Here is a 7,251-nt window from a genome sequence, read left to right as displayed (position 1 = left end):
CCCGCTGTTGAATAGGAAGAATTCTGGAAGGAGATAGAACAGTTATTTGTAACCATATTTATTGAGGTATACAGTACCTTAATTCATTAGTACATTCATCCAGGTTTTCACTTGACACATACTTATTGAGTCCAAGCATAACAAGCGCTATACTAGGTATCAGAAAAATAAAGATGAGGGGTGCCTGGGTGGCTCCCTGACTTAAGGGTCTACCTTCGGCTCAGGTCATGATCCCGGGGTCCTGGGACCTAGCCCCGCATAGGTCATAGCCCCGCTCTCTCTCTCTCTCAAATAAATAAATAAAATCTTAAAAAAAAAAAAAATTATATGATCTTTGCTTTCCAGTAGCCAAGAATGGAAGAGACAGCCCAAGGGAAAAAAATAAATGCAAAAATAAAAGTGCTATAATTCCATTTAATAAGTGTTCACTTAGAACTTGGCATTGTGCTAAGCACAGAGCTTCCTTACTTTTTCATGCAGACTCACAGTGAGAAATACATTTTACATTACAACCAAGTATCACAGAAATCTGCTCATCCTTACTACAATGTAATGTGCTCTGAACTTTTCTATTCTCCCCCACCCCCACCTCCATGTTGGTTGTCTCTACATCATTGAATTCATTACTCAATAATGAGTGGCTACCTGCAATTTTAAAAAATACTGGATAACACATACAAGCAGTGTGGTCTATCTAAAAGAAAGGTCACAGGTTTTATAACCAGAAAACTTGACTCCATTTAAACATTTTCAGCAAATACCGTTGGAGCCCTTCTGTGCAGGAGGCATACCACCGAACCAGTTGCATTATCACTTTGTAACCCTTCTGTACTTCATGTTCTCCAACTATAAAACAGAAATAATAGTACTATCCCTATCTCACACGTTTAGTCCCAGATCAAACAAAAGAGTGTGTGGAACACGATCAAAGTTTACACTTTGTAAACTGTAATACAGATTGTTGTTAATATTATTAGGGAAGATATGAAGAAAGTAAATATTAACTGTATACCTATTATCCCACTTAATCCTCCCCACAACCTTTAAGATCAGGAGCACTCATTGATTGCATTAGTCTGTGCCTCCTTAGATACCTATCATATGATAAGTTTGAGGACACAATATGTGTAAAGTGCTTTAGAAGTACAGACGAGGAAGCAGTTAATCCTATCTGGGGAGTGGGAGTGTTAGTAAAGCCTACAGAGACTTCATGTCAGTTGGGACTTGAAATGTAATAGGAATTTGCCAGATTGAAGGGGGTGGCACCTTCCTAGCAATGGGAGGATCCTGTGACCTCTCAGGAATGAGTCATGTGTATATTTAATAAATACACAAGCAGGGGCGCCTGGGTGGCTCAGTTGTTAAGCGTCTGCCTTCGACTCAGGTCATGATTCCAGGTCCTGGGATCGAGCCCCGCATCGGGCTCCCTGCTTCTCCCTCTCCCACTCCCCCTGCTTGTATTCCCTCTCTCACTGTGTCTCTGTCAAATAAATAAATAAAATCTTTAAATAAATAAATAAATACACAAGCAAACAATTTATGAAGGTTTAGGGTTGTGAAGGAACATTTACCTCAACCCTCAGGTGATGTTGGGGGTTCAGTGACTGTGATGCCTTCTTAAGTAGCTTTGGCTTGAGGAAGGGAAGAAGCAGCTAGAAAATATGTAGAGACCACACTAGGAAGGAATTGGACTTTGTCCTGTAATAGACACAATGACAAGACAATGGGGTTCAGAGGACTTTGACTAGGTTTGCCTTTTACATGGGTCATATGCTCAGCTGGCATGGAGGATTGTCTGGAGAGGGAAAAACCTGAAAGTAGAAAGACTCTTCCTGTGTCGTTAGGGAAAAAAAGACATGGCCAAATTAGGCCAGTGGCAGGAGGGATGGAAAGGAGGGGCAGATGGGAAAGATATTCATGAAATGAAGTGCATTTATTAAACGATTGGACCTAATGATTAGAAAGAGAGAAGAGGGCGCGAAATGACTGTTTTCTCTCTCTCCCTTTCACCTCTTGTCCAGTTACTGAGCGCAACTGTTAAGTATCTCTTGTGTGCACACTTGTCTCCTCCCTACCGCCACCACCCTAGTCCAATTCAGTAGTCCTAGCCATCAATGAAATTGTTTACCCCTCTCTTACATTCTTTACACCCCAAGTGATCTTTTTAAAAATGCAACTCTGATCATGTCTCTGTCTTGTTTAAAATCATTAATGATTTCAACTTCCTCCTCAGTAAAGACCAAAATCCCTACCAAGGCTCCCCTAACCTGGCCTGGCTTGCCCCTGGAGCTGCACTTGCTGACCCTTCTAGCATTTCTTTGCACTTCTCCCTCCCCACCGCCACTGCCTTTTCAACTGGCTAAGTGCTACTCACCCTTCCAGGGCAGCTTAAGAGTTTTCTGTCTGTTTCAGAGGTCTCTGAGGCCTGGAGCCATGGCTTTGTTAGAAGCTCCCTTAGCACCCTGCCCCTCCACACATGTCACCTCATTTGTACTGGGGTTCTTCCAGTTACCAGTTATATGGCCTTTCACAAGTCATCTGTGCCTTTGCTCACTCGTCTATAAATGGAGATCATAATAGTACCTATTTCATAGGGTTGTTGAGAGGAATAAATGAGATACCATGTAAAGCACTTAGCATAGTGCCTGGTACACAGTAAGTGCTCAGTAAATATTCCTTATCTTCCCTACTAAACTATAAACTCCCAGCGAACTGAAGATGGTATTCCTCTCATTTACTGCTATATTCTCTTGCTTTTGCAGCTCCAGTAGCCATCTGAGTGAGCAGAAGTGAGTTCAGTGGGATGGTGGTAGCCATGAGGGTTGGACACACTGTCTGCCCGCCTACACCTCCCTCCACCCAAGACACCACCACACCCCTCCTGTTCCACTCAAGCCCCTTTCCTGTTGCACAAGCCCGGGGAGAAGACACAGAAAAGGTAAGGTTGTGTGTGTGTGTGTTGGTGGGGCGGAGGGCGGGGAGGAAGGTTCTTAACCCCCTTTCTTCCCAAACTACAGTTCTCTGGTGAGGGAGGCATCCTGGGGCTGCACCTGTTAAGGGAAAATTGTGAAAGCTGGTGCCAAAAAGCATGGGTTTGATTCCCGGCTCTGCCACTTATTGGAGGCGAGATCTGGGCTTGGTTACTTAATCTCCTGCTTCTCGAGTCTCACTCGCCGGGTAGTTCTGCGGTGCCAGCGAGGTAATGGCTGTAAAAGTGCCTTCTGCCTCCTAACGCGCCGTCGGAGGACGCGTGAGCACCGGGACGCGCCGCCCTCGCAGCCGGCGGAGGGAGGGCGGTCACCTGAGCCCGCTCCCCCCCCCGCCCCGCCCCAGCCGCCCGCGCCGCCGCCTCCCGCCGGGAGCCGCTAATGGGATTTATGCTAATGACGAGGACGCGGGTTACCGCCCGAGCGCGCCCGCGCCCCGCCGCCCCCGCGCCCCACCTCTCCAGGGCCGGGCCGCCTGCCCCGAAGTCGCGACAGAGGAACTGTCACCGTGGGTCCCCGGGCGGTGGGAAGAGGCCTGGCGGGGCGAGGGGAGACCCGCGCCCCTCGCTGCGGTCCGTCTAATCACACCCGGGTGTGCGTCTTCATCCTTTCTGCCCGTCTCGGTTTCTTGCCGCCCCGTTCCTTCTCTGATCTCCATCCCTAGAGGTCTCACTCCCTACCTCCATTCGAGAATTGTTCTCCCTGTCAATTAAACCGAGATGTTGTGGGCACTTTGCGTTCCAAGCAGTGCGCTAGGCAGGGAGGTGGGGGTGCGGTGGGGTACAAAGCGCGCAGAGTGCAGAGGTGGATTGTGTTCTGGCGTTCAGGGAGAGCCAGCCGCACTTCTGGCTGAGGATCAGGAAAGTCTGCCCGGAAGAAGAGGCATTTGAACTGAGCTTTGAAGTTTGGATAGGATCCCAACGGGGAAGGGAGTAGGAAGTGAAATGGTCCGGAAGTTCTAAGAGAAAACGGAGAAGTTAGTTGATCCAGGGTGGCGGAAGTGCAAGGATCCTGACTGGTGAGTAGGGGTAAAACTGGTAAAAATTTTGACTTCACAGTGTGAGGGGCCTTGAATACCGCGCCAAATAAGTTCAATTTCATTCTCGAGGCACTAGTGAGTCATTGAAGGTTTCTGAGCAAATAACAGGACTGCCTTTTTTTTTAAGATTTTATTTATTTATTTATTTATTTATTTATTTATTTATTTATTTGAGAATGAGAGAGCAGGGAGGTGGGGGAGTGGGGGAGGGGCAGAGGGAGAAGCAGACTCTCCGCTGAGTGGGGAGCCCCACCCATCCCAGGACCTTGAGATCAGGACCTGAGCTGAAGTTAGACGCTTAACCTTAAGCGACTGAGCCACCCAGGCGCCCTGTCAGCCTTATTTCTTCCAATTTCTCTAAAAGAAGCAGAAAAGTAGAGTGGTTAAATGGGTGAGCTCTGGGTTATATTGGCCCTGGTTCAAAGTCTACTTCCATCACTTACGACCTTATGGGCAACTTGACTTCTCTGTGCCTCTATTTCCCTATCTATTAAATGGGGATGAGAATGATAGCGTGAAGGGCTGTTGGGAGGATTCAATGAAACAGTGTTTGCAAAACTCTCAGTACATTGCCTGGCACATAGTGCTCCAAAGGATCAGTTACTATTATTTTGTGTGTCTCCCTGTCCTCCTGTTTCTTTCGTCTCTTTTGTCTCTTTCTTCTTTTCTTTAAACAATTATTTAAAATATTTTATTTATTTATTTGAGAGAGAGAGAGCACACAAGGGAGAGGGAAAAGCAGACTCCCTGCTGAGCAGGGAGCCCAGGGAGCCCAACGACACAGGACTCCATCCTAGGACCCTGGGATCAACCTGAGCAGAAAGCAGATGCTTAACTGACTGAGCCACCCAGGCATCCCTCTTCTCTTTCTTTTGATGACCCTTCTCCCTCTCATCAAAACAAAAACAAATCTTCCCCAGTCCATGGTTTCCCCACTTCCTGCCTAGGAACCACCTTCTCACAATGAATAAAATCAGTCGAACTAAAAATTTAGTCGAACTAAATCAGACTGTAATAGAACCAAGGCCCCTTCAGAAACACCAGAGCCTCTCCCAAGCACCCAGAAGCCTTGCTTAGGGGAGGGGTGTGGTTATTGTACTGAACTCAACTCCCCCCGATTCCAGTCTCTTTAAAAAACAGAGACTGGAGCGCCTGGGTGGCTCAGTCGTTGGGCGTCTGCCTTCGGCTCAAGTCATGATCCCGGGGTCCTGGGATCGAGCCCCGCATCGGGCTCCCTGCTCTTCGGGAAGCCTGCTTCTCCCTCTCCCACTCCCCGTGTTTATGTTTCCTCTCTGGTTGTCTTTCTCTCTCTGTCAAATAAATAAAATCTTTAGAAATAAAATAAAAATAAAAAACAGAGACCACAGCTCATTTAACCCCACTTTGTCCCATCTCTGACAACATGCCTGACCTTCAGTAGGTCCCTGCTCTATACGGGTGGTTCTCAGATGTTGGTGTGCATTAGAATCCCTTCCAGAGTTCTTGTTAAAACACAGATTGTTGGGTCCCACCATTAGAATTTTTTTTTTTCCCCACCATTAGAATTTCTGATTCAGTGGGTCTTTGGTGGGGCTTGAGAATTTGCATTTCTAACACATTTCCAGGTAATGCTGATGCTACTGTTCTGGGGACCACACTTTGGGAACCACTGCTCTCTAATAGCTATGGAATGAGAGAGGAAAATAGCTGGTTCTTTAAAAAGATCAGAGATTTATGTAAATCATAGCAAGTATGGTGCGACACCCTCACTAGCTATGTGAATTTAAACAGATCTCTTCCCTTCTAGCTTGTTTCATCATCTGTGACATGAGGAGTGGTTTAAATCTGTGGTTCCCAGACTGTAGAGGCCATAGAGTGATCACAGGAGATTCAGCCCTTGACCCTATGAAGACTCTGAGGAACCCTCTATGTGTAACTGTGATTGCTGGGGGAAAAATAAAATACAAATGAGTTTTAATGATGCAGTCCAAAATTCAGTCATTATGTATTTTCTCAACCAACAGATATCAAAAATGCAACTGTTGGGACACCTGGCTGGCTCAGACAGTAGAGCATGCAACTCTTGATCTTGGGTCGTGAGTTTGAGCCCCACATTGGGCGTAGAGTTTACTTAAAAAAAAATACGACTGTTAACATGTCAGGATCATGGAAATTTTTTTGGAATTAAAAAGGTTGGAAACCTCTGGGCTAAATATCCTCTGAAGGCCCTTTCAACTGCCATCCTACACAGCTGCACTGGTGAATGGGCTTTAGACCACCAGGGGGTGCTGAAGCCCCATACTATGTGGAAACTGAGGCCTAAGGGCCAGAGGGCTGTTCCAAACTGAGATAGGGTGGGACCAAGGTTCCAGTCCTGGGTCTGTAACCCACGGGCCGGGACCTATTACACATAGGCTCTGTAAGAGAGATGGATCTCCAGAGTTGGGGGAGGTAAGGGACCCAGAGGGGACAGTGACCCGTGTCCCAGGGCACTTAGCACTGTGCATACACCTGTGGTAGTGAGTGGTAATTCCCATCTGGTTGGACCTTGAGCTCCAGTTCCTAGCCTGCCACATAGAAGGGTCCTCACATTTTACCTCAGCTATCCCCAGGCAAGGTGAAGGGACTGAGAGAAGAAAAGATACCAAACAAGGCACAGATGGCCCTCCTGAGTGGCTTTGGCACACAGCTCAGGGATGCAGGGAACTGATGAAGACCTGTGGAGGCAGGGAAGCCTTTCTGAAGGTGGAGTTGAGGACAATCAGAGAGGAGCAGGAAGGTCAGTTCAGGCAGGGAGTTCTGTATAAAAAGGGAAATAATTATCGCTTGATAATAGGAGGCAGCAGCTCGCAGCAAGAGGGGACAGGAGAGGCCAGCACCCTCCCTCCACTCTCTCACCACACCCCCCACCCCACCCCAGACCTGCAGAACCCAAGGCAGAGCTCTGACCCAGCTCAGCCTCTCCAGTCAGGGATTTCTCCCTGGCGAGGGCCAGAGGGAAGGGGGCTCCCACACACAAATCCCAGAGGCTGAGACTGTCATACTCAACCTGTCAGGATCCAGAAGACTTTCCAGCCCAACCTGAAGGTATACACAGACAGACAGGCACTCACTGTGATGGGACCCAGAGACTCTACACGCCCCCCCCCCCCCCCCCCCCACCCCCGGCCCCCCCCCCGCCCCCCCCATTCTCCCCAACTCCACCTTCAGAAAGGCTTCCCTTTTTTTTTTTTTTTTTTTTTTTTT

At 47.8% G+C, this 7,251-nt stretch overlaps 1 protein-coding gene across 1 annotated transcript in view; it reads left to right on the top strand.

Moving 5' to 3' along the window:
* The first annotated feature begins 2,914 nt into the window (after positions 1-2,914).
* Positions 2,915-7,251, top strand: part of ASIC1 (acid sensing ion channel subunit 1) — a 41,292-nt gene continuing 36,955 nt past the window's right edge. The window contains exon 1 of the mRNA XM_021704848.2: positions 2,915-2,938. The gene's annotated coding sequence lies outside the window, so the exon portion shown is untranslated. The remainder of the gene's footprint in view (positions 2,939-7,251) is intronic.

This window comes from Neomonachus schauinslandi, chromosome 5 (genome assembly GCF_002201575.2).
Source record: "Neomonachus schauinslandi chromosome 5, ASM220157v2, whole genome shotgun sequence".
Taxonomy (NCBI): Eukaryota; Metazoa; Chordata; class Mammalia; order Carnivora; family Phocidae; genus Neomonachus; species Neomonachus schauinslandi.
This window is presented reverse-complemented; position numbering and strand designations above follow the sequence as displayed.